General features: G+C 51.8%; 15 non-coding genes and 15 pseudogenes across 15 annotated transcripts; 15 read left to right on the top strand and 15 right to left on the bottom strand.

Moving 5' to 3' along the window:
- The first annotated feature begins 8,636 nt into the window (after nt 1–8,636).
- LOC136763835 (uncharacterized) lies at nt 8,637–8,756 on the top strand (annotated as a pseudogene).
- A 187-nt stretch (nt 8,757–8,943) lies between these two features.
- LOC136763747 (U1 spliceosomal RNA) lies at nt 8,944–9,107 on the bottom strand. The gene has a single exon (XR_010821069.1). It is a non-coding gene; the product is annotated as a U1 spliceosomal RNA (small nuclear RNA).
- Nucleotides 9,108–9,670: 563 nt separating this feature from the next.
- LOC136763673 (uncharacterized) lies at nt 9,671–9,790 on the top strand (annotated as a pseudogene).
- A 187-nt stretch (nt 9,791–9,977) lies between these two features.
- On the bottom strand, nt 9,978–10,141 carry LOC136763746 (U1 spliceosomal RNA). Its single transcript, XR_010821068.1, has one exon. It is a non-coding gene; the product is annotated as a U1 spliceosomal RNA (small nuclear RNA).
- Nucleotides 10,142–10,709: 568 nt separating this feature from the next.
- On the top strand, nt 10,710–10,829 carry LOC136763672 (uncharacterized; annotated as a pseudogene).
- Nucleotides 10,830–11,016: 187 nt separating this feature from the next.
- On the bottom strand, nt 11,017–11,180 carry LOC136763745 (U1 spliceosomal RNA). Its single transcript, XR_010821067.1, has one exon. It is a non-coding gene; the product is annotated as a U1 spliceosomal RNA (small nuclear RNA).
- Nucleotides 11,181–11,743: 563 nt separating this feature from the next.
- Nucleotides 11,744–11,863, top strand: LOC136763671 (uncharacterized; annotated as a pseudogene).
- Nucleotides 11,864–12,050: 187 nt separating this feature from the next.
- Nucleotides 12,051–12,214, bottom strand: LOC136763744 (U1 spliceosomal RNA). The gene has a single exon (XR_010821066.1). It is a non-coding gene; the product is annotated as a U1 spliceosomal RNA (small nuclear RNA).
- A 568-nt stretch (nt 12,215–12,782) lies between these two features.
- LOC136763669 (uncharacterized) lies at nt 12,783–12,902 on the top strand (annotated as a pseudogene).
- Nucleotides 12,903–13,089: 187 nt separating this feature from the next.
- On the bottom strand, nt 13,090–13,253 carry LOC136763675 (U1 spliceosomal RNA). Its single transcript, XR_010821004.1, has one exon. It is a non-coding gene; the product is annotated as a U1 spliceosomal RNA (small nuclear RNA).
- Nucleotides 13,254–13,816: 563 nt separating this feature from the next.
- LOC136763834 (uncharacterized) lies at nt 13,817–13,936 on the top strand (annotated as a pseudogene).
- A 187-nt stretch (nt 13,937–14,123) lies between these two features.
- Nucleotides 14,124–14,287, bottom strand: LOC136763742 (U1 spliceosomal RNA). The gene has a single exon (XR_010821065.1). It is a non-coding gene; the product is annotated as a U1 spliceosomal RNA (small nuclear RNA).
- A 568-nt stretch (nt 14,288–14,855) lies between these two features.
- Nucleotides 14,856–14,975, top strand: LOC136763668 (uncharacterized; annotated as a pseudogene).
- Nucleotides 14,976–15,162: 187 nt separating this feature from the next.
- LOC136763741 (U1 spliceosomal RNA) lies at nt 15,163–15,326 on the bottom strand. The gene has a single exon (XR_010821064.1). It is a non-coding gene; the product is annotated as a U1 spliceosomal RNA (small nuclear RNA).
- Nucleotides 15,327–15,889: 563 nt separating this feature from the next.
- Nucleotides 15,890–16,009, top strand: LOC136763833 (uncharacterized; annotated as a pseudogene).
- Nucleotides 16,010–16,196: 187 nt separating this feature from the next.
- On the bottom strand, nt 16,197–16,360 carry LOC136763740 (U1 spliceosomal RNA). The gene has a single exon (XR_010821063.1). It is a non-coding gene; the product is annotated as a U1 spliceosomal RNA (small nuclear RNA).
- A 563-nt stretch (nt 16,361–16,923) lies between these two features.
- LOC136763832 (uncharacterized) lies at nt 16,924–17,043 on the top strand (annotated as a pseudogene).
- A 187-nt stretch (nt 17,044–17,230) lies between these two features.
- Nucleotides 17,231–17,394, bottom strand: LOC136763762 (U1 spliceosomal RNA). The gene has a single exon (XR_010821082.1). It is a non-coding gene; the product is annotated as a U1 spliceosomal RNA (small nuclear RNA).
- Nucleotides 17,395–17,957: 563 nt separating this feature from the next.
- LOC136763831 (uncharacterized) lies at nt 17,958–18,077 on the top strand (annotated as a pseudogene).
- Nucleotides 18,078–18,264: 187 nt separating this feature from the next.
- On the bottom strand, nt 18,265–18,428 carry LOC136763761 (U1 spliceosomal RNA). The gene has a single exon (XR_010821081.1). It is a non-coding gene; the product is annotated as a U1 spliceosomal RNA (small nuclear RNA).
- Nucleotides 18,429–18,996: 568 nt separating this feature from the next.
- On the top strand, nt 18,997–19,116 carry LOC136763667 (uncharacterized; annotated as a pseudogene).
- A 187-nt stretch (nt 19,117–19,303) lies between these two features.
- Nucleotides 19,304–19,467, bottom strand: LOC136763739 (U1 spliceosomal RNA). Its single transcript, XR_010821062.1, has one exon. It is a non-coding gene; the product is annotated as a U1 spliceosomal RNA (small nuclear RNA).
- Nucleotides 19,468–20,030: 563 nt separating this feature from the next.
- Nucleotides 20,031–20,150, top strand: LOC136763830 (uncharacterized; annotated as a pseudogene).
- Nucleotides 20,151–20,337: 187 nt separating this feature from the next.
- On the bottom strand, nt 20,338–20,501 carry LOC136763676 (U1 spliceosomal RNA). The gene has a single exon (XR_010821005.1). It is a non-coding gene; the product is annotated as a U1 spliceosomal RNA (small nuclear RNA).
- Nucleotides 20,502–21,069: 568 nt separating this feature from the next.
- Nucleotides 21,070–21,189, top strand: LOC136763829 (uncharacterized; annotated as a pseudogene).
- Nucleotides 21,190–21,376: 187 nt separating this feature from the next.
- LOC136763738 (U1 spliceosomal RNA) lies at nt 21,377–21,540 on the bottom strand. Its single transcript, XR_010821061.1, has one exon. It is a non-coding gene; the product is annotated as a U1 spliceosomal RNA (small nuclear RNA).
- Nucleotides 21,541–22,103: 563 nt separating this feature from the next.
- Nucleotides 22,104–22,223, top strand: LOC136763827 (uncharacterized; annotated as a pseudogene).
- Nucleotides 22,224–22,410: 187 nt separating this feature from the next.
- LOC136763736 (U1 spliceosomal RNA) lies at nt 22,411–22,574 on the bottom strand. The gene has a single exon (XR_010821060.1). It is a non-coding gene; the product is annotated as a U1 spliceosomal RNA (small nuclear RNA).
- A 568-nt stretch (nt 22,575–23,142) lies between these two features.
- Nucleotides 23,143–23,262, top strand: LOC136763826 (uncharacterized; annotated as a pseudogene).
- Nucleotides 23,263–23,449: 187 nt separating this feature from the next.
- On the bottom strand, nt 23,450–23,613 carry LOC136763735 (U1 spliceosomal RNA). Its single transcript, XR_010821059.1, has one exon. It is a non-coding gene; the product is annotated as a U1 spliceosomal RNA (small nuclear RNA).
- Nucleotides 23,614–24,031: the final 418 nt, after the last annotated feature.

The following is a 24,031-nucleotide window of genomic DNA, read 5'->3' as shown; positions in this document are numbered from 1 at the left end:
GCTCCTCCAAAGGTGATACCCCAAGATGGGGGTAGAGAGGAAACAATCCTCAGGAGCCTCATAGGCTCCCTCTCTGACTCTGGGTCAGAAGTGGAGGCAGAGGGGTGTGGACAGTGGTAGCGGGGAAGAGGAGGAGGGCAGAGAAGAGGAGCATGGGTAGGGGGGGTATGATGAAAAAAAGGATCCATTCTGCAGATTCTCCCCCCCCTGCCGGCTCCTCCCCCGCTGCAGAGACCTCTCCCTCTAATTTTTACACGCCCCACTCTGACTCCGGAGAGGAGAGCAGTGGGCCTTCTCCACTGCCCCGAGTGGGCAGCCTGGTGGATGAGAGGCCCCCTAGAAATAACATTCCTCCTGCCCCACAACTGAGACTCGCCCAGGGGAGGGGTCAGGTATGCCCTCCCGGCAGTAGTGGGAGAGCCGCAGGTCCTCAGGAGATGAGAGTCGGCGCCAGTGTCCTTTCCCAGAAAGACATCAGGGAAGTAATGGCAAGGTCACTGGCGCTGGGGGAGGAGGCCTGCGGCGGCAGACAGCCGGGAAGGGAGAGACCACCCCCTCCCCCACCATTAGTTAAAAGAACAACTAGCGGGGTATACACTGTTTTCTCCCCAGTTGTACATAAAGCCTCTGCCCTGCCATCTGTTCGTCGGGCCTCGGCCTCAAAGGAACCAGGGAGAACCTCCAGCACCACGGGCCCTGAGCCCAGTGGAGTTTCGCCAGCCTTACCGGGAGGCGGGAGCCGAGCCCCCCCCATAGTCTTCCTAGAGGATCAAGCGGTGAGGCAAATGATTGAAATGATGGGTGCTAGCGCTAAGCTAGGTGAGGGAGAAGAGAGGAGTGGGGAAGAGAAAGGTTTCTTTACATGATTGTTACGGAGTGGGTAATTGCCCTCACAGCCATTATGGCATTAACCATTATTTCAATAAATGTGAGGAGCATTGCTGAGGTGAAAAAGAGGACCGATGTTTTAAACTCTCTGGCTGGAATGAAGGCGGATAGTATTTGTTTGCAGGAGTGCGGCATCCCGTTCCAAAAAGAATACAAAGATCTCCGGGACACTTGGACCCTAGGAGAATCCTTTTGGTCGGGGTCCAATGTGTCCCGAGCGGACGGGATTGCCGTACTCCTGAAAAACCCCTTCATAACAGTTAAAACATTTAAGGTAATAGAGGCGGGCAGACTGGCCAGCCTCGATTTTAAATACAAGGGGGCTGTATTGAGGCTGGTCAATGTCTATGCCCCCACCAGCCAGAGAGAGAGAGTCCTCTTTCTCCCTCAGCTACGCCCGCTCCTGATCGGCACCTTGCCAGTTATCATTTCAGGTGATTTCAACTGTGCTCTGAGGGATGTAGACTGGAGTAAGCCCCGCAACGATAGATCCAGCAGGGACCTCGCTGCGTTCGTGGAGGACTTTGAACTCTGCGACGCAGGTCGGGACCTGGTCCCCTTGTTCACCTGGGTGAGTTCTTCTGGCTCCTCCTTCTCCAGGATAGATCTCGTCCTCCTCAGTAAATACTGTTTATTTGGTTAAAGTATTTCACATTTTACAAAATTAAAAACAATTCCAATTTTAATACTTATGATTAAAATCGTTTAAAATATCAGTTCTTAAAATCACTTAAAAATTTTTAAAATCTTGTGATTTTTAACAAAACTAAAACAATTAACTTTAAAATAAACGTGCTCAAATCAAATAAACAAAACGTGATAAAAGCAAAAACTGCACACCAACAAAAAAGTCAAATACATTGAAAATAACTGAAAATGCATTAGACAAAATAAAGAAACAATTAAAAAGGAAAAAATAAAAAACAAACAAAAAAAGTCTAATGCATTTTAAATTAAACCCAAAACGGTCAATGTATTTGACAACAAAATATAACAAAACTATACCTAAGAAGCCCTAAACAATGTGGTTTAAAAACAACTAAATCTTTAAAAACAATTAAGATTCGTTATTTAAAATCTTCCTTTAAAAACAATCATTCATAAAATCTTTAAATACTATTTTATTGGATTTAGTATTTTCTTTTCATCAATAAAAACAATTCAATTTTTAATACTTATGATTAAAAACATTGACATATCAATCCTTAAAATCACTTAAAATTTTTAAAATCTTGTGATTTTTAACCAAACTAAAACAATTAACTTTAAAATAAACGTGCTCAAATCAAATAAACAAAACGTGATAAAAGCAAAAAATTGCACACCAACAAAAGAGTCAGATACATTGAAAATAACTGAAAATGCATTGAACAAATTAAAAAAACAATTAAAAGGGAAAAAATAAAAAACAAACAAAAAAAGTCCAATGCATTTTAAATTAAACCCAAAACGGTCAATGTATCTGACAACAAAATATAACAAAACTATACCTAAAAAACCCTAAACAATGTGATTTAAAAACAACTAAATCTTTTAAAAACAATTAAGATTCGTTATTTAAAATCTTCTTTTAAAAACAATCATTCATAAAATCTTTAAAAGATCTTTAAAAGATCTTGGACTCGGGCTCCAGCAGGGGGAACTAACCGTCCCCGGAGGTGGGTCCCATCATGGGATCCTGAGCTCCCCCAGATCTTGTATGCACCAGTTCTTAAAGGCTTCCTCCTTGCCCCTCTGATGGACCTCCAGATTGACGTAGTCTTTTACAAACACCATGCCCCTCCGCGCGATGACGATCGGGTCCAGCTCCTGCTTATTGAACAAACAGATGTTCCGTCCCTCCCACAGTGCCTGCTTCACTGCGCAGACGACACGCCACCAGCACCTCAAGGTAGATGAAGAGATTCCCTTGGCTGGACCGTATAGGATCTGCTGGGCGGTCGCCCGCGCAGGAACGGCGAACCTGTGGAGGAACGGAGAAAACAGGAGCCAGACCCTGTGGGCGGAGGGGCACTCACTAAAGATGTGAGCCTCCGTCTCCTTCCCCAGGCAACCCTTATAGGGGCAGGTGTCATAAGGAGCTATGCCCCTTCTGTGCATGAACACTCGGGTGGGGAGACACCGACTCACAGCCATCCAGGAGACATCTTTCTGCGTGTTCGTGAGGCAAACGTGCGTAGCGTTAGCCCAGATAAACCGGCAGGTTTCAGGAGGGAAATCTTCTATCCGGCTGGTCTCCTGGGCAGATCTCATCTGACTACAGATGGTCTTGTAATCCCAGGAGGCCAGCACGACTTTATGGAGGCCTACTTCGAGCGCAAAGGCTCGGAGCGCCCTGTAGAACGGCGGGGGATCCCACGAGTGCGGCCTGGTGTTATCCATGGCGCAGAGGCCGAATGGTCTCAGGCTGCTGGCAAAATAAAAGCGGTTCATGAAACTCACTTTCTTGCCAGCAGCCTGGATGTTCTTGACCACATAGGCCAGCCCCTGCGCCTTTATCAGCCGCACAACGTCCGGGACCCCCCTGCCTCCATCCAGGGTACCCTTCACCATCTGCACTCTTTTCAGCCTCTCCATTTTGCTCCCCCAGACAAACCGAAATATAATTCGGGTCACTAGTTTTGCGATAACCTTGTCTGGGGGGAAGATCATTCCTACGTAGAGGAGTATCGGGAAGAGGATGGCCTTTACGACCAGCACCTTACCAGCCATCGTCAAGGTCCTTGTGCTCCAGCCGTGGATCTTCCTTTGGACCTTTGCTATGGCCTCCTCCCAGCTCCGGGTGCCCGTGTTGGTCCCGTCGATCGTGATCCCCAGAACCTTGATAAACGGCTTCACAGGGAACACGGTCGGCGGGCCCCGGCCGACAGGCCATGCCCTGGAGAGGTAGACCTCGCTCTTGGCCTTATTCACAGCGGCCCCCGTCGCCCTGCAGAAGCCGTCCAGCAGTTCCTCGACCCTGGCCACGGACGGAGCGTCCGTGCAGACCACGGCCACGTCGTCCATATAGGCCAGGGCCTTCAGTTGCTCTCCGCCGGAACCCGGGAGATGGAAACCTGTCACCCGGACGTCCCGGCGGATCGCCTGCATGAACGGCTCCAAGCAGAGGACGTACAGCAGGGCCGACAGGGGACAACCCTGCCGGACCCCCGACCTGACCGGAAATGGTTCGGTCAGGTGGCGGTTCACAAGGACCCTGCTGCTTAGGCCGCTGTAGATGATCTTCACCCACTTCCTCAGGCCAAGAGCGAGACCCATCCTCTCCATAACGAGCTGCAGGTATTCGTGGCCCACTCTGTCGAAGGCTTTCTCCTGGTCCAAGCTGATTAGGACCAGGGGAAGCCCTCTCTCGTTCGAGTAGGCCACGACATCCCTGAGCAGCATGGCGTTGTCGGCCGCCGATCTCCCCCGGGCACCACAGACCTGGTCGGGACCCACGACTTGAGGGAGTGGCCGCTGCAGCCGGAGCGTCAGTGCTTTGGCCAGTATCTTGTAGTCGGTGCACAGGAGGCTGACTGGCCGCCAGTTCCTCAGATCTTTTGGGTCTCCCTTCTTGTGAAGAAGGGAGAGGATACTTTTCTTCATCGAAGGGGCCAATCTGCCCTCTCTGTACATCGACCCCAGGACCTGGCCCAGATCTTCCTTAAGCACCTCCCAAAAGATCTTATAGAACTCAGCAGGGATCCCGTCGGGACCCGGTGTCCTTCCAGAGTTAAGACTCTTTATCACCTGGGAGAGTTCAGTGGTGGTGATCTCTGGATCCTCCTCCTCCTCCTCGTCCCCCTCATTGCGGGACTCCAACAGGGACAGAAAGTGATGGATCAGATTTTGATCCACCACCTTCTGGTCGTACAACTCCCTGTAGAAATCCCGCACCACTGTCTCAACAGCCTCTCTGCCCTCCACCTCTTGCCCCGAGGAGTCGATCATGGAGGACATTGCAGGCCGCCTCTCCTTCGTTTTCTTGAAGAAGAAGCGGCTGCATTTCTCATCGTCCTCCATGATGCGGACCCTGGAAAGGACCTTGATCTTTTCTTGCTCCTCCCGATAGAGGGCGGAGAGACTCAGTTTGACCCGGGCCACCTCCTCAGCTAGGTCGAAGCCTCTGAGCTGTAAAAGACTCAGGCGCTGGAGGCGGGCGTTTAGATGGGAATATCTCGCCCGCCTCTCGCGAGCTTTCCGTTTCCCCAGCTGAATGAAGTAGCCCTTGGTTCTTTTCTTCATCATCTCCCACCACTCTATGGGAGAATCAAAAAGGTCCTTCAGGGTCCTCCACTCCTCGAGGCGTCTGCTAAAGGTCTTAATCACACGAGGGTCATCGAGCAGAGAGGTGTTGAGCTTCCAGACCCCAGGCCCCGACACCCGTGTGCTCGGAATGAGCACCTCTGTCGTGAGTAGCCTGTGGTCTGAAAAGAAGACCGCCTCCGAAGACATGGCGGTCCTCTCCAGTGGCTTGCTGAGGAGGACGAGATCTATCCTGGAGAAGGAGGAGCCAGAAGAACTCACCCAGGTGAACAAGGGGACCAGGTCCCGACCTGCGTCGCAGAGTTCAAAGTCCTCCACGAACGCAGCGAGGTCCCTGCTGGATCTATCGTTGCGGGGCTTACTCCGGTCTACATCCCTCAGAGCACAGTTGAAATCACCTGAAATGATAACTGGCAAGGTGCCGATCAGGAGCGGGCGTAGCTGAGGGAGAAAGAGGACTCTCTCTCTCTGGCTGGTGGGGGCATAGACATTGACCAGCCTCAATACAGCCCCCTTGTATTTAAAATCGAGGCTGGCCAGTCTGCCCGCCTCTATTACCTTAAATGTTTTAACTATTAAGAAGGGGTTTTTCAGGAGTACGGCAATCCCGTCCGCTCGGGACACATTGGACCCCGACCAGAAGGATTCTCCTAGGGTCCAAGTGTCCCGGAGATCTTTGTATTCTTTTTGGAACGGGATGCCGCACTCCTGCAAACAGATAATATCCGCCTTCATTCCAGCCAGAGAGTTTAAAACATCGGTCCTCTTTTTCACCTCAGCAATGCTCCTCACATTAATTGAAATAATGGTTAATGCCATAATGGCTGTGAGGGCAATTACCCGCTCCGTAACAATCATGTAAAGAAACCTTTCTCTTCCCCACTCCTCTCTTCTCCCTCACCTAGCTTAGCGCTAGCACCCATCATTTCAATCATTTGCCTCACCGCTTGATCCTCTAGGAAGACTATGGGGGGGGCTCGGCTCCCGCCACCCGGTAAGGCGGGCAAAACTCCACTGGGCTCAGGGCCCGTGGTGCTGGAGGTTCTCCCTGGTTCCTTTGAGGCCGAGGCCCGACGAACAGATGGCAGGGCAGAGGCTTTATGTACAACTGGGGAGAAAACTGTGTAGACCCCGCTAGTTGTTCTTTTAACTAATGGTGGGGGAGGGGGTGGTCTCTCCCTTCCCGGCTGTCTGCCGCCGCAGGCCTCCTCCCCTAGCGCCAGTGACCTTGCCATCACGTCCCTGATGTCTTTCTGGGAAAGGACACTGGCGCCGACTCTCGTCTCCTGAGGACCTGCGGCTCTCCCACTACTGCCGGGAGGGCATACCTGACCCCTCCCCTGGGAGAGTCTCAGTTGTGGGGCAGGAGGAATGTTATTTCTAGGGGGCCTCTCCTCTACCAGGCTGCCCACTCGGGGCAGTGGAGAAGGCCCACCACTCTCCTCTCCGGAGTCAGAGTGGGGCGTATAAAAATTTGAGGGAGGGGACTCTGGAGCGGGGGAGGAGCCGGCAGGGGGGGGAGAATCTGCAGAATGAATCCTTTTTTTCATCATACCCCCCCTACCCATGCTCCTCTTCTCAGCCCTCCTTCTCTTCCCCGCTACCACTGTCCACTCTCCCTCTGCCTCCACTTCTGACCCAGAGTCAGAGAGGGAGCCTATGAGGCTCCTGAGGATTGTTTCCTCTCTACCCCCATCTTGGGGTATCACCTTTGGAGGAGCCTCCGCTTGATTTTCTCTCTCTCCACCACCCCGAGGGCCCGCGCCCTATTTGCATAGGAGGAGGGACAATTCCTAAAGAGGTGCCCTCCCCCACCGCACAGGTTGCAGGCCCTCTCCTGCTTGCAGGCCCTGGTCTGATGTTCCCCGCCGCAGACCTTGCACTTAACAACGGTAAAGGTTGCGGCTAAATGACCCAGGGCCCCGCAGTTCCTACACAATTTGGGCATGCCATGATAAAAGACAAGCCCCCTATTTGCTCCCAAAACCACGGTGCTCGGTAGATGGCGTACTCCGCCGATGGCGGCCACTTCCACCTGCAGGCGCACCTGCCACCGCCGAGCACCGGTCCAGACCCCATCCTCATCATTAACTCTCCTGCTTTCAGACAGGATCTCACAGTGTCTCCTCAGCCATACTTCTACGTCGTACTCTGCCACTGCTTCATTGTAAAACTGAATAGTTACAATTTTAATCTCTCTATCTGTCAGGGCGTCGACCACAAAGTCATTCAGGGGCATGCTGTCTTTTTTCTCCCTATACAGGTTCCAAAAACTCTCCAGCACTTGAGGGTTCTTAAAGCTCACCTCGAACACGTCCCTAGGTCCAGGCAGTTTTAACACACAGTTCAGCTCAGAAGGGGCAAAGCCCAGGCCCCTCTGCAGCACGGACCTGCTGAACTCCAGCCGGGTGAGGGCCGCGGTCTCGGCTCCAGCCTCACGGCTGAAGCGCACCGCATTATGGCGCCTCACACCGGCGGTTCGCTGGGCCATGCTGCACTTTCCTACCTTGGAGAAGGGTCGGGAGGCTCTCAATCCGGAGGTCGGGGCAAGTCCACCTGGCTGGGGAGCAGCTTCCACCTCCGGGGCTCTTGCAGGGAGCGGGCCTTGCGGGGAGAAGTCCGGGCCCTGGCTGCAGGAGGCCTCCCTCAGGGACGTTGCCGATCGGCCTGGTCGGTCCCAGGAGGCTGACTGGCCGCCAGTTCCTCATATCACATCTTCTTGTGAAGAAGGGAGAGGATACTTTTCTTCATCGAAGGGGCCAATCTGCCCTCTCTGTACATCAACCCCAGGACCTGGCCCAGATCTTCCTTAAGCACCTCCCAAAAGATCTTATAGAACTCAGCAGGGATCCCATCGGGACCCGGTGTCCTTCCAGAGTTAAGACTCGCCCTGGGTGAACCACCTTCGTGATCATGGTATCTCCCCTGCCAGGTAAGTATGAGTTGGAAAGGCGACCCATGCCACGGGCGCCTGGCACGACCCCATCACCATCCCAGGGTGGGTAAAATGTCAGCTCGATGCTCAAGGGTCATGTGATCAATCATTTCTTGCAGTGTTCAGGCCTGCCTCCTGTGACACTGAGGGTCATCTTGTAATTGTCGTTTTTGCCTGGATGTCTTGAAATTCTGAAGAACTAAATGAGGATAAGCGTTTTCCCATGACGCTCTCTGGCCCCGCCCCTCCCGGCGGGCGGCCGCGATGGCCAAAGCCCCGGCTTTTCATTTGGGAACACTGGTGGACGTTCCCCCGTCAATTCCACGGAGGAAATATTTGTTGTCATTGGCTGAGAGGGATCATCAGTGCTATTCCAATTATATGGGAACAGCAGAGAGGGAGAGACTGAGACGTAGAGATAAACATTGATAGAAAGGCAGGGAGAAGAATGGGAGAGAGATTCAAAACAATCATTCTAGAAAAGAAAGCAGAGAAACTATTTGCCAGCTGACAAGGAGCCACGGCACCACACCAGGTATATGAGCACTTTGAGAGAGCATTTCTCATCGCTTATGGCCATACCACCCTGAATATCAACCGATCTCGTCTGATCTCGCAAACTAAGCAGGCTCAGGCCTGGTCAGTACTCGGATGGGAGAGTGCCTGGGAATACCAGGTGCTGTAAGCTTTTTCACACTGTTGACAGCAGGGGGCACCCATTCCTCACACCTCACTTGTATTTTCTCCTCCATGCGTGCCTCTCGCACAAACAGAAAAAAAACAAAAAGCTCCGTAAACGCGTGCAGCCCACCCACTCATGCGGAAAGGAGCGGAGCGAAGCAATAACGATCTGTTTTTCATCGTACAGGAATGATGAGGGGAGAGCGCGAACGCAGTCCCCCACTACCAGAAATTTTGCAGTCGAGATTCCCACATTTGGGGAATTCGCAGGGGTCAGCACAACCGGAGTGCAATGGCCGAGCCTCGCCCTGGGTGAACCACCTTCGTGATCATGGTATCTCCCCTGCCAGGTAAGTATGAGTTGGAAAGGCGACCCATGCCACGGGCGCCTGGCACGACCCCATCACCATCCCAGGGTGGGTAAAATGTCAGCTCGATGCTCAAGGGTCATGTGATCAATCATTTCTTGCAGTGTTCAGGCCTGCCTCCTGTGACACTGAGGGTCATCTTGTAATTGTCGTTTTCGCCTGGATGTCTTGAAATTCTGAAGAACTAAATGAGGATAAGCGTTTTCCCATGACGCTCTCTGGCCCCGCCCCTCCCGGCGGGCGGCCGCGATGGCCAAAGCCCCGGCTTTTCATTTGGGAACACTGGTGGACGTTCCCCCGTCAATTCCACGGAGGAAATATTTGTTGTCATTGGCTGAGAGGGATCATCAGTGCTATTCCAATTATATGGGAACAGCAGAGAGGGAGAGACTGAGACGTAGAGATAAACATTGATAGAAAGGCAGGGAGAAGAATGGGAGAGAGATTCAAAACAATCATTCTAGAAAAGAAAGCAGAGAAACTATTTGCCAGCTGACAAGGAGCCACGGCACCACACCAGGTATATGAGCACTTTGAGAGAGCATTTCTCATCGCTTATGGCCATACCACCCTGAATATCAACCGATCTCGTCTGATCTCGCAAACTAAGCAGGCTCAGGCCTGGTCAGTACTCGGATGGGAGAGTGCCTGGGAATACCAGATGCTGTAAGCTTTTTCACACTGTTGACAGCAGGGGGCACCTATTCCTCACACCTCACTTGTATTTTCTCCTCCATGTGTGCCTCTCGCACAAACAGAAAAAAAACAAAAAGCTCCGTAAACGCGTGCAGCCCACCCACTCATGCGGAAAGGAGCGGAGCGAAGCAATAACGATCTGTTTTTCATCGTACAAGAATGATGAGGGGAGAGCGCGAACGCAGTCCCCCACTACCAGAAATTTTGCAGTCGAGATTCCCACATTTGGGGAATTCGCAGGGGTCAGCACAACCGGAGTGCAATGGCCGAGCCTCGCCCTGGGTGAACCACCTTCGTGATCATGGTATCTCCCCTGCCAGGTAAGTATGAGTTGGAAAGGCGACCCATGCCACGGGCGCCTGGCACGACCCCATCACCATCCCAGGGTGGGTAAAATGTCAGCTCGATGCTCAAGGGTCATGTGATCAATCATTTCTTGCAGTGTTCAGGCCTGCCTCCTGTGACACTGAGGGTCATCTTGTAATTGTCGTTTTTGCCTGGATGTCTTGAAATTCTGAAGAACTAAATGAGGATAAGCGTTTTCCCATGACGCTCTCTGGCCCCGCCCCTCCCGGCGGGCGGCCGCGATGGCCAAAGCCCCGGCTTTTCATTTGGGAACACTGGTGGACGTTCCCCCGTCAATTCCACGGAGGAAATATTTGTTGTCATTGGCTGAGAGGGATCATCAGTGCTATTCCAATTATATGGGAACAGCAGAGAGGGAGAGACTGAGACGTAGAGATAAACATTGATAGAAAGGCAGGGAGAAGAATGGGAGAGAGATTCAAAACAATCATTCTAGAAAAGAAAGCAGAGAAACTACTTGCCAGCTGACAAGGAGCCACGGCACCACACCACACCAGGTATATGAGCACTTTGAGAGAGCATTTCTCATCGCTTATGGCCATACCACCCTGAATATCAACCGATCTCGTCTGATCTCGCAAACTAAGCAGGCTCAGGCCTGGTCAGTACTCGGATGGGAGAGTGCCTGGGAATACCAGATGCTGTAAGCTTTTTCACACTGTTGACAGCAGGGGGCACCCATTCCTCACACCTCACTTGTAATTTCTCCTCCATGCGTGCCTCTCGCACAAACAGAAAAAAAACAAAAAGCTCCGTAAACGCGTGCAGCCCACCCACTCATGCGGAAAGGAGCGGAGCGAAGCAATAACGATCTGTTTTTCATCGTACAGGAATGATGAGGGGAGAGCGCGAACGCAGTCCCCCACTACCAGAAATTTTGCAGTCGAGATTCCCACATTTGGGGAATTCGCAGGGGTCAGCACAACCGGAGTGCAATGGCCGAGCCTCGCCCTGGGTGAACCACCTTCGTGATCATGGTATCTCCCCTGCCAGGTAAGTATGAGTTGGAAAGGCGACCCATGCCACGGGCGCCTGGCACGACCCCATCACCATCCCAGGGTGGGTAAAATGTCAGCTCGATGCTCAAGGGTCATGTGATCAATCATTTCTTGCAGTGTTCAGGCCTGCCTCCTGTGACACTGAGGGTCATCTTGTAATTGTCGTTTTCGCCTGGATGTCTTGAAATTCTGAAGAACTAAATGAGGATAAGCGTTTTCCCATGACGCTCTCTGGCCCCGCCCCTCCCGGCGGGCGGCCGCGATGGCCAAAGCCCCGGCTTTTCATTTGGGAACACTGGTGGACGTTCCCCCGTCAATTCCACGGAGGAAATATTTGTTGTCATTGGCTGAGAGGGATCATCAGTGCTATTCCAATTATATGGGAACAGCAGAGAGGGAGAGACTGAGACGTAGAGATAAACATTGATAGAAAGGCAGGGAGAAGAATGGGAGAGAGATTCAAAACAATCATTCTAGAAAAGAAAGCAGAGAAACTATTTGCCAGCTGACAAGGAGCCACGGCACCACACCAGGTATATGAGCACTTTGAGAGAGCATTTCTCATCGCTTATGGCCATACCACCCTGAATATCAACCGATCTCGTCTGATCTCGCAAACTAAGCAGGCTCAGGCCTGGTCAGTACTCGGATGGGAGAGTGCCTGGGAATACCAGATGCTGTAAGCTTTTTCACACTGTTGACAGCAGGGGGCACCTATTCCTCACACCTCACTTGTATTTTCTCCTCCATGTGTGCCTCTCGCACAAACAGAAAAAAAACAAAAAGCTCCGTAAACGCGTGCAGCCCACCCACTCATGCGGAAAGGAGCGGAGCGAAGCAATAACGATCTGTTTTTCATCGTACAAGAATGATGAGGGGAGAGCGCGAACGCAGTCCCCCACTACCAGAAATTTTGCAGTCGAGATTCCCACATTTGGGGAATTCGCAGGGGTCAGCACAACCGGAGTGCAATGGCCGAGCCTCGCCCTGGGTGAACCACCTTCGTGATCATGGTATCTCCCCTGCCAGGTAAGTATGAGTTGGAAAGGCGACCCATGCCACGGGCGCCTGGCACGACCCCATCACCATCCCAGGGTGGGTAAAATGTCAGCTCGATGCTCAAGGGTCATGTGATCAATCATTTCTTGCAGTGTTCAGGCCTGCCTCCTGTGACACTGAGGGTCATCTTGTAATTGTCGTTTTTGCCTGGATGTCTTGAAATTCTGAAGAACTAAATGAGGATAAGCGTTTTCCCATGACGCTCTCTGGCCCCGCCCCTCCCGGCGGGCGGCCGCGATGGCCAAAGCCCCGGCTTTTCATTTGGGAACACTGGTGGACGTTCCCCCGTCAATTCCACGGAGGAAATATTTGTTGTCATTGGCTGAGAGGGATCATCAGTGCTATTCCAATTATATGGGAACAGCAGAGAGGGAGAGACTGAGACGTAGAGATAAACATTGATAGAAAGGCAGGGAGAAGAATGGGAGAGAGATTCAAAACAATCATTCTAGAAAAGAAAGCAGAGAAACTACTTGCCAGCTGACAAGGAGCCACGGCACCACACCACACCAGGTATATGAGCACTTTGAGAGAGCATTTCTCATCGCTTATGGCCATACCACCCTGAATATCAACCGATCTCGTCTGATCTCGCAAACTAAGCAGGCTCAGGCCTGGTCAGTACTCGGATGGGAGAGTGCCTGGGAATACCAGATGCTGTAAGCTTTTTCACACTGTTGACAGCAGGGGGCACCCATTCCTCACACCTCACTTGTAATTTCTCCTCCATGCGTGCCTCTCGCACAAACAGAAAAAAAACAAAAAGCTCCGTAAACGCGTGCAGCCCACCCACTCATGCGGAAAGGAGCGGAGCGAAGCAATAACGATCTGTTTTTCATCGTACAGGAATGATGAGGGGAGAGCGCGAACGCAGTCCCCCACTACCAGAAATTTTGCAGTCGAGATTCCCACATTTGGGGAATTCGCAGGGGTCAGCACAACCGGAGTGCAATGGTCGAGCCTCGCCCTGGGTGAACCACCTTCGTGATCATGGTATCTCCCCTGCCAGGTAAGTATGAGTTGGAAAGGCGACCCATGCCACGGGCGCCTGGCACGACCCCATCACCATCCCAGGGTGGGTAAAATGTCAGCTCGATGCTCAAGGGTCATGTGATCAATCATTTCTTGCAGTGTTCAGGCCTGCCTCCTGTGACACTGAGGGTCATCTTGTAATTGTCGTTTTTGCCTGGATGTCTTGAAATTCTGAAGAACTAAATGAGGATAAGCGTTTTCCCATGACGCTCTCTGGCCCCGCCCCTCCCGGCGGGCGGCCGCGATGGCCAAAGCCCCGGCTTTTCATTTGGGAACACTGGTGGACGTTCCCCCGTCAATTCCACGGAGGAAATATTTGTTGTCATTGGCTGAGAGGGATCATCAGTGCTATTCCAATTATATGGGAACAGCAGAGAGGGAGAGACTGAGACGTAGAGATAAACATTGATAGAAAGGCAGGGAGAAGAATGGGAGAGAGATTCAAAACAATCATTCTAGAAAAGAAAGCAGAGAAACTATTTGCCAGCTGACAAGGAGCCACGGCACCACACCAGGTATATGAGCACTTTGAGAGAGCATTTCTCATCGCTTATGGCCATACCACCCTGAATATCAACCGATCTCGTCTGATCTCGCAAACTAAGCAGGCTCAGGCCTGGTCAGTACTCGGATGGGAGAGTGCCTGGGAATACCAGGTGCTGTAAGCTTTTTCACACTGTTGACAGCAGGGGGCACCCATTCCTCACACCTCACTTGTATTTTCTCCTCCATGCGTGCCTCTCGCACAAACAGAAAAAAAACAAAAAGCTCCGTAAACGCGTGCAGCCCACCCACTCATGCGGAAAGGAGCGGAGCGAAGCAATAACGATCTGTTTTTCATCGTACAGGAATGATGAGGGGAGAGCGCGAACGCAGTCCCCCACTACCAGAAATTTTGCAGTCGAGATTCCCACATTTGGGGAATTCGCAGGGGTCAGCACAACCGGAGTGCAATGGCCGAGCCTCGCCCTGGGTGAACCACCTTCGTGATCATGGTATCTCCCCTGCCAGGTAAGTATGAGTTGGAAAGGCGACCCATGCCACGGGCGCCTGGCACGACCCCATCACCATCCCAGGGTGGGTAAAATGTCAGCTCGATGCTCAAGGGTCATGTGATCAATCATTTCTTGCAGTGTTCAGGCCTGCCTCCTGTGACACTGAGGGTCATCTTGTAATTGTCGTTTTCGCCTGGATGTCTTGAAATTCTGAAGAACTAAATGAGGATAAGCGTTTTCCCATGACGCTCTCTGGCCCCGCCCCTCCCGGCGGGCGGCCGCGATGGCCAAAGCCCCGGCTTTTCATTTGGGAACACTGGTGGACGTTCCCCCGTCAATTCCACGGAGGAAATATTTGTTGTCATTGGCTGAGAGGGATCATCAGTGCTATTCCAATTATATGGGAACAGCAGAGAGGGAGAGACTGAGACGTAGAGATAAACATTGATAGAAAGGCAGGGAGAAGAATGGGAGAGAGATTCAAAACAATCATTCTAGAAAAGAAAGCAGAGAAACTACTTGCCAGCTGACAAGGAGCCACGGCACCACACCACACCAGGTATATGAGCACTTTGAGAGAGCATTTCTCATCGCTTATGGCCATACCACCCTGAATATCAACCGATCTCGTCTGATCTCGCAAACTAAGCAGGCTCAGGCCTGGTCAGTACTCGGATGGGAGAGTGCCTGGGAATACCAGATGCTGTAAGCTTTTTCACACTGTTGACAGCAGGGGGCACCCATTCCTCACACCTCACTTGTAATTTCTCCTCCATGCGTGCCTCTCGCACAAACAGAAAAAAAACAAAAAGCTCCGTAAACGCGTGCAGCCCACCCACTCATGCGGAAAGGAGCGGAGCGAAGCAATAACGATCTGTTTTTCATCGTACAGGAATGATGAGGGGAGAGCGCGAACGCAGTCCCCCACTACCAGAAATTTTGCAGTCGAGATTCCCACATTTGGGGAATTCGCAGGGGTCAGCACAACCGGAGTGCAATGGCCGAGCCTCGCCCTGGGTGAACCACCTTCGTGATCATGGTATCTCCCCTGCCAGGTAAGTATGAGTTGGAAAGGCGACCCATGCCACGGGCGCCTGGCACGACCCCATCACCATCCCAGGGTGGGTAAAATGTCAGCTCGATGCTCAAGGGTCATGTGATCAATCATTTCTTGCAGTGTTCAGGCCTGCCTCCTGTGACACTGAGGGTCATCTTGTAATTGTCGTTTTTGCCTGGATGTCTTGAAATTCTGAAGAACTAAATGAGGATAAGCGTTTTCCCATGACGCTCTCTGGCCCCGCCCCTCCCGGCGGGCGGCCGCGATGGCCAAAGCCCCGGCTTTTCATTTGGGAACACTGGTGGACGTTCCCCCGTCAATTCCACGGAGGAAATATTTGTTGTCATTGGCTGAGAGGGATCATCAGTGCTATTCCAATTATATGGGAACAGCAGAGAGGGAGAGACTGAGACGTAGAGATAAACATTGATAGAAAGGCAGGGAGAAGAATGGGAGAGAGATTCAAAACAATCATTCTAGAAAAGAAAGCAGAGAAACTATTTGCCAGCTGACAAGGAGCCACGGCACCACACCAGGTATATGAGCACTTTGAGAGAGCATTTCTCATCGCTTATGGCCATACCACCCTGAATATCAACCGATCTCGTCTGATCTCGCAAACTAAGCAGGCTCAGGCCTGGTCAGTACTCGGATGGGAGAGTGCCTGGGAATACCAGGTGCTGTAAGCTTTTTCACACTGTTGACAGCAGGGGGCACCTATTCCTCACACCTCACTTGTATTTTCTCCTCCATGCGTGCCTCTCGCACAAACAGAAAAAAAACAAAAAGCTCCGTAAACGCGTGCAGCCCACCCACTCATGCGGAAAGGAGCGGAGCGAAGCAATAACGATCTGTTTTTCATCGTACAGGAATGATGAGGGGAGAGCGCGAACGCAGTCCCCCACTACCAGAAATTTTGCAGTCGAGATTCCCACATTTGGGGAATTCGCAGGGGTCAGCACAACCGGAGTGCAATGGCCGAGCCTCGCCCTGGGTGAACCACCTTCGTGATCATGGTATCTCCCCTGCCAGGTAAGTATGAGTTGGAAAGGCGACCCATGCCACGGGCGCCTGGCACGACCCCATCACCATCCCAGGGTGGGTAAAATGTCAGCTCGATGCTCAAGGGTCATGTGATCAATCATTTCTTGCAGTGTTCAGGCCTGCCTCCTGTGACACTGAGGGTCATCTTGTAATTGTCGTTTTTGCCTGGATGTCTTGAAATTCTGAAGAACTAAATGAGGATAAGCGTTTTCCCATGACGCTCTCTGGCCCCGCCCCTCCCGGCGGGCGGCCGCGATGGCCAAAGCCCCGGCTTTTCATTTGGGAACACTGGTGGACGTTCCCCCGTCAATTCCACGGAGGAAATATTTGTTGTCATTGGCTGAGAGGGATCATCAGTGCTATTCCAATTATATGGGAACAGCAGAGAGGGAGAGACTGAGACGTAGAGATAAACATTGATAGAAAGGCAGGGAGAAGAATGGGAGAGAGATTCAAAACAATCATTCTAGAAAAGAAAGCAGAGAAACTATTTGCCAGCTGACAAGGAGCCACGGCACCACACCAGGTATATGAGCACTTTGAGAGAGCATTTCTCATCGCTTATGGCCATACCACCCTGAATATCAACCGATCTCGTCTGATCTCGCAAACTAAGCAGGCTCAGGCCTGGTCAGTACTCGGATGGGAGAGTGCCTGGGAATACCAGGTGCTGTAAGCTTTTTCACACTGTTGACAGCAGGGGGCACCTATTCCTCACACCTCACTTGTATTTTCTCCTCCATGCGTGCCTCTCGCACAAACAGAAAAAAAACAAAAAGCTCCGTAAACGCGTGCAGCCCACCCACTCATGCGGAAAGGAGCGGAGCGAAGCAATAACGATCTGTTTTTCATCGTACAGGAATGATGAGGGGAGAGCGCGAACGCAGTCCCCCACTACCAGAAATTTTGCAGTTGAGATTCCCACATTTGGGGAATTCGCAGGGGTCAGCACAACCGGAGTGCAATGGCCGAGCCTCGCCCTGGGTGAACCACCTTCGTGATCATGGTATCTCCCCTGCCAGGTAAGTATGAGTTGGAAAGGCGACCCATGCCACGGGCGCCTGGCACGACCCCATCACCATCCCAGGGTGGGTAAAATGTCAGCTCGATGCTCAAGGGTCATGTGATCAATCATTTCTTGCAGTGTTCAGGCCTGCCTCCTGTGACACTGAGGGTCATCTTGTAATTGTCGTTTTTGCCTGGATGTCTTGAAATTCTGAAGAACTAAATGAGGATAAGCGTTTTCCCATGACGCTCTCTGGCCCCGCCCCTCCCGGCGGGCGGCCGCGATGGCCAAAGCCCCGGCTTTTCATTTGGGAACACTGGTGGACGTTCCCCCGTCAATTCCACGGAGGAAATATTTGTTGTCATTGGCTGAGAGGGATCATCAGTGCTATTCCAATTATATGGGAACAGCAGAGAGGGAGAGACTGAGACGTAGAGATAAACATTGATAGAAAGGCAGGGAGAAGAATGGGAGAGAGATTCAAAACAATCATTCTAGAAAAGAAAGCAGAGAAACTATTTGCCAGCTGACAAGGAGCCACGGCACCACACCAGGTATATGAGCACTTTGAGAGAGCATTTCTCATCGCTTATGGCCATACCACCCTGAATATCAACCGATCTCGTCTGATCTCGCAAACTAAGCAGGCTCAGGCCTGGTCAGTACTCGGATGGGAGAGTGCCTGGGAATACCAGGTGCTGTAAGCTTTTTCACACTGTTGACAGCAGGGGGCACCTATTCCTCACACCTCACTTGTATTTTCTCCTCCATGCGTGCCTCTCGCACAAACAGAAAAAAAACAAAAAGCTCCGTAAACGCGTGCAGCCCACCCACTCATGCGGAAAGGAGCGGAGCGAAGCAATAACGATCTGTTTTTCATCGTACAGGAATGATGAGGGGAGAGCGCGAACGCAGTCCCCCACTACCAGAAATTTTGCAGTTGAGATTCCCACATTTGGGGAATTCGCAGGGGTCAGCACAACCGGAGTGCAATGGCCGAGCCTCGCCCTGGGTGAACCACCTTCGTGATCATGGTATCTCCCCTGCCAGGTAAGTATGAGTTGGAAAGGCGACCCATGCCACGGGCGCCTGGCACGACCCCATCACCATCCCAGGGTGGGTAAAATGTCAGCTCGATGCTCAAGGGTCATGTGATCAATCATTTCTTGCAGTGTTCAGGCCTGCCTCCTGTGACACTGAGGGTCATCTTGTAATTGTCGTTTTTGCCTGGATGTCTTGAAATTCTGAAGAACTAAATGAGGATAAGCGTTTTCCCATGACGCTCTCTGGCCCCGCCCCTCCCGGCGGGCGGCCGCGATGGCCAAAGCCCCGGCTTTTCATTTGGGAACACTGGTGGACGTTCCCCCGTCAATTCCACGGAGGAAATATTTGTTGTCATTGGCTGAGAGGGATCATCAGTGCTATTCCAATTATATGGGAACAGCAGAGAGGGAGAGACTGAGACGTAGAGATAAACATTGATAGAAAGGCAGGGAGAAGAATGGGAGAGAGATTCAAAACAATCATTCTAGAAAAGAAAGCAGAGAAACTACTTGCCAGCTGACAAGGAGCCACGGCACCACACCACACCAGGTATATGAGCACTTTGAGAGAGCATTTCTCATCGCTTATGGCCATACCACCCTGAATATCAACCGATCTCGTCTGATCTCGCAAACTAAGCAGGCTCAGGCCTGGTCAGTACTCGGATGGGAGAGTGCCTGGGAATACCAGATGCTGTAAGCTTTTTCACACTGTTGACAGCAGGGGGCACCCATTCCTCACACCTCACTTGTAATTTCTCCTCCATGCGTGCCTCTCGCACAAACAGAAAAAAAACAAAAAGCTCCGTAAACGCGTGCAGCCCACCCACTCATGCGGAAAGGAGCGGAGCGAAGCAATAACGATCTGTTTTTCATCGTACAGGAATGATGAGGGGAGAGCGCGAACGCAGTCCCCCACTACCAGAAATTTTGCAGTCGAGATTCCCACATTTGGGGAATTCGCAGGGGTCAGCACAACCGGAGTGCAATGGCCGAGCCTCGCCCTGGGTGAACCACCTTCGTGATCATGGTATCTCCCCTGCCAGGTAAGTATGAGTTGGAAAGGCGACCCATGCCACGGGCGCCTGGCACGACCCCATCACCATCCCAGGGTGGGTAAAATGTCAGCTCGATGCTCAAGGGTCATGTGATCAATCATTTCTTGCAGTGTTCAGGCCTGCCTCCTGTGACACTGAGGGTCATCTTGTAATTGTCGTTTTTGCCTGGATGTCTTGAAATTCTGAAGAACTAAATGAGGATAAGCGTTTTCCCATGACGCTCTCTGGCCCCGCCCCTCCCGGCGGGCGGCCGCGATGGCCAAAGCCCCGGCTTTTCATTTGGGAACACTGGTGGACGTTCCCCCGTCAATTCCACGGAGGAAATATTTGTTGTCATTGGCTGAGAGGGATCATCAGTGCTATTCCAATTATATGGGAACAGCAGAGAGGGAGAGACTGAGACGTAGAGATAAACATTGATAGAAAGGCAGGGAGAAGAATGGGAGAGAGATTCAAAACAATCATTCTAGAAAAGAAAGCAGAGAAACTATTTGCCAGCTGACAAGGAGCCACGGCACCACACCAGGTATATGAGCACTTTGAGAGAGCATTTCTCATCGCTTATGGCCATACCACCCTGAATATCAACCGATCTCGTCTGATCTCGCAAACTAAGCAGGCTCAGGCCTGGTCAGTACTCGGATGGGAGAGTGCCTGGGAATACCAGGTGCTGTAAGCTTTTTCACACTGTTGACAGCAGGGGGCACCTATTCCTCACACCTCACTTGTATTTTCTCCTCCATGCGTGCCTCTCGCACAAACAGAAAAAAAACAAAAAGCTCCGTAAACGCGTGCAGCCCACCCACTCATGCGGAAAGGAGTGGAGCGAAGCAATAACGATCTGTTTTTCATCGTACAGGAATGATGAGGGGAGAGCGCGAACGCAGTCCCCCACTACCAGAAATTTTGCAGTCGAGATTTCCACATTTGGGGAATTCGCAGGGGTCAGCACAACCGGAGTGCAATGGCCGAGCCTCGCCCTGGGTGAACCACCTTCGTGATCATGGTATCTCCCCTGCCAGGTAAGTATGAGTTGGAAAGGCGACCCATGCCACGGGCGCCTGGCACGACCCCATCACCATCCCAGGGTGGGTAAAATGTCAGCTCGATGCTCAAGGGTCATGTGATCAATCATTTCTTGCAGTGTTCAGGCCTGCCTCCTGTGACACTGAGGGTCATCTTGTAATTGTCGTTTTTGCCTGGATGTCTTGAAATTCTGAAGAACTAAATGAGGATAAGCGTTTTCCCATGACGCTCTCTGGCCCCGCCCCTCCCGGCGGGCGGCCGCGATGGCCAAAGCCCCGGCTTTTCATTTGGGAACACTGGTGGACGTTCCCCCGTCAATTCCACGGAGGAAATATTTGTTGTCATTGGCTGAGAGGGATCATCAGTGCTATTCCAATTATATGGGAACAGCAGAGAGGGAGAGACTGAGACGTAGAGATGAACATTGATAGAAAGGCAGGGAGAAGAATGGGAGAGAGATTCAAAACAATCATTCTAGAAAAGAAAGCAGAGAAACTATTTGCCAGCTGACAAGGAGCCACGGCACCACACCACACCAGGTATATGAGCACTTTGAGAGAGCATTTCTCATCGCTTATGGCCATACCACCCTGAATATCAACCGATCTCGTCTGATCTCGCAAACTAAGCAGGCTCAGGCCTGGTCAGTACTCGGATGGGAGAGTGCCTGGGAATACCAGGTGCTGTAAGCTTTATCACACTGTTGACAGCAGGGGGCACCCATTCCTCACACCTCACTTGTATTTTCTCCTCCATGCGTGCCTCTCGCACAAACAGAAAAAAAACAAAAAGCTCCGTAAACGCGTGCAGCCCACCCACTCATGCGGAAAGGAGCGGAGCGAAGCAATAACGATCTGTTTTTCATCGTACAGGAATGATGAGGGGAGAGCGCGAACGCAGTCCCCCACTACCAGAAATTTTGCAGTCGAGATTCCCACATTTGGGGAATTCGCAGGGGTCAGCACAACCGGAGTGCAATGGCCGAGCCTCGCCCTGGGTGAACCACCTTCGTGATCATGGTATCTCCCCTGCCAGGTAAGTATGAGTTGGAAAGGCGACCCATGCCACGGGCGCCTGGCACGACCCCATCACCATCCCAGGGTGGGTAAAATGTCAGCTCGATGCTCAAGGGTCATGTGATCAATCATTTCTTGCAGTGTTCAGGCCTGCCTCCTGTGACACTGAGGGTCATCTTGTAATTGTCGTTTTTGCCTGGATGTCTTGAAATTCTGAAGAACTAAATGAGGATAAGCGTTTTCCCATGACGCTCTCTGGCCCCGCCCCTCCCGGCGGGCGGCCGCGATGGCCAAAGCCCCGGCTTTTCATTTGGGAACACTGGTGGACGTTCCCCCGTCAATTCCACGGAGGAAATATTTGTTGTCATTGGCTGAGAGGGATCATCAGTGCTATTCCAATTATATGGGAACAGCAGAGAGGGAGAGACTGAGACGTAGAGATAAACATTGATAGAAAGGCAGGGAGAAGAATGGGAGAGAGATTCAAAACAATCATTCTAGAAAAGAAAGCAGAGAAACTATTTGCCAGCTGACAAGGAGCCACGGCACCACACCAGGTATATGAGCACTTTGAGAGAGCATTTCTCATCGCTTATGGCCATACCACCCTGAATATCAACCGATCTCGTCTGATCTCGCAAACTAAGCAGGCTCAGGCCTGGTCAGTACTCGGATGGGAGAGTGCCTGGGAATACCAGGTGCTGTAAGCTTTTTCACACTGTTGACAGCAGGGGGCACCTATTCCTCACACCTCACTTGTATTTTCTCCTCCATGCGTGCCTCTCGCACAAACAGAAAAAAAACAAAAAGCTCCGTAAACGCGTGCAGCCCACCCACTCATGCGGAAAGGAGCGGAGCGAAGCAATAACGATCTGTTTTTCATCGTACAGGAATGATGAGGGGAGAGCGCGAACGCAGTCCCCCACTACCAGAAATTTTGCAGTCGAGATTCCCACATTTGGGGAATTCGCAGGGGTCAGCACAACCGGAGTGCAATGGCCGAGCCTCGCCCTGGGTGAACCACCTTCGTGATCATGGTATCTCCCCTGCCAGGTAAGTATGAGTTGGAAAGGCGACCCATGCCACGGGCGCCTGGCACGACCCCATCACCATCCCAGGGTGGGTAAAATGTCAGCTCGATGCTCAAGGGTCATGTGATCAATCATTTCTTGCAGTGTTCAGGCCTGCCTCCTGTGACACTGAGGGTCATCTTGTAATTGTCGTTTTTGCCTGGATGTCTTGAAATTCTGAAGAACTAAATGAGGATAAGCGTTTTCCCATGACGCTCTCTGGCCCCGCCCCTCCCGGCGGGCGGCCGCGATGGCCAAAGCCCCGGCTTTTCATTTGGGAACACTGGTGGACGTTCCCCCGTCAATTCCACGGAGGAAATATTTGTTGTCATTGGCTGAGAGGGATCATCAGTGCTATTCCAATTATATGGGAACAGCAGAGAGGGAGAGACTGAGACGTAGAGATGAACATTGATAGAAAGGCAGGGAGAAGAATGGGAGAGAGATTCAAAACAATCATTCTAGAAAAGAAAGCAGAGAAACTATTTGCCAGCTGACAAGGAGCCACGGCACCACACCACACCAGGTATATGAGCACTTTGAGAGAGCATTTCTCATCGCTTATGGCCATACCACCCTGAATATCAACCGATCTCGTCTGATCTCGCAAACTAAGCAGGCTCAGGCCTGGTCAGTACTCGGATGGGAGAGTGCCTGGGAATACCAGGTGCTGTAAGCTTTTTCACACTGTTGACAGCAGGGGGCACCCATTCCTCACACCTCACTTGTAATTTCTCCTCCATGCGTGCCTCTCGCACAAACAGAAAAAAAACAAAAAGCTCCGTAAACGCGTGCAGCCCACCCACTCATGCGGAAAGGAGCGGAGCGAAGCAATAACGATCTGTTTTTCATCGTACAGGAATGATGAGGGGAGAGCGCGAACGCAGTCCCCCACTACCAGAAATTTTGCAGTCGAGATTCCCACATTTGGGGAATTCGCAGGGGTCAGCACAACCGGAGTGCAATGGCCGAGCCTCGCCCTGGGTGAACCACCTTCGTGATCATGGTATCTCCCCTGCCAGGTAAGTATGAGTTGGAAAGGCGACCCATGCCACGGGCGCCTGGCACGACCCCATCACCATCCCAGGGTGGGTAAAATGTCAGCTCGATGCTCAAGGGTCATGTGATCAATCATTTCTTGCAGTGTTCAGGCCTGCCTCCTGTGACACTGAGGGTCATCTTGTAATTGTCGTTTTTGCCTGGATGTCTTGAAATTCTGAAGAACTAAATGAGGATAAGCGTTTTCCCATGACGCTCTCTGGCCCCGCCCCTCCCGGCGGGCGGCCGCGATGGCCAAAGCCCCGGCTTTTCATTTGGGAACACTGGTGGACGTTCCCCCGTCAATTCCACGGAGGAAATATTTGTTGTCATTGGCTGAGAGGGATCATCAGTGCTATTCCAATTATATGGGAACAGCAGAGAGGGAGAGACTGAGACGTAGAGATAAA

The sequence above is a fragment of the Amia ocellicauda genome, chromosome 11 (assembly GCF_036373705.1).
Source record: "Amia ocellicauda isolate fAmiCal2 chromosome 11, fAmiCal2.hap1, whole genome shotgun sequence".
In the NCBI taxonomy this organism is placed as follows: domain Eukaryota; kingdom Metazoa; phylum Chordata; class Actinopteri; order Amiiformes; family Amiidae; genus Amia; species Amia ocellicauda.
This window is presented reverse-complemented; position numbering and strand designations above follow the sequence as displayed.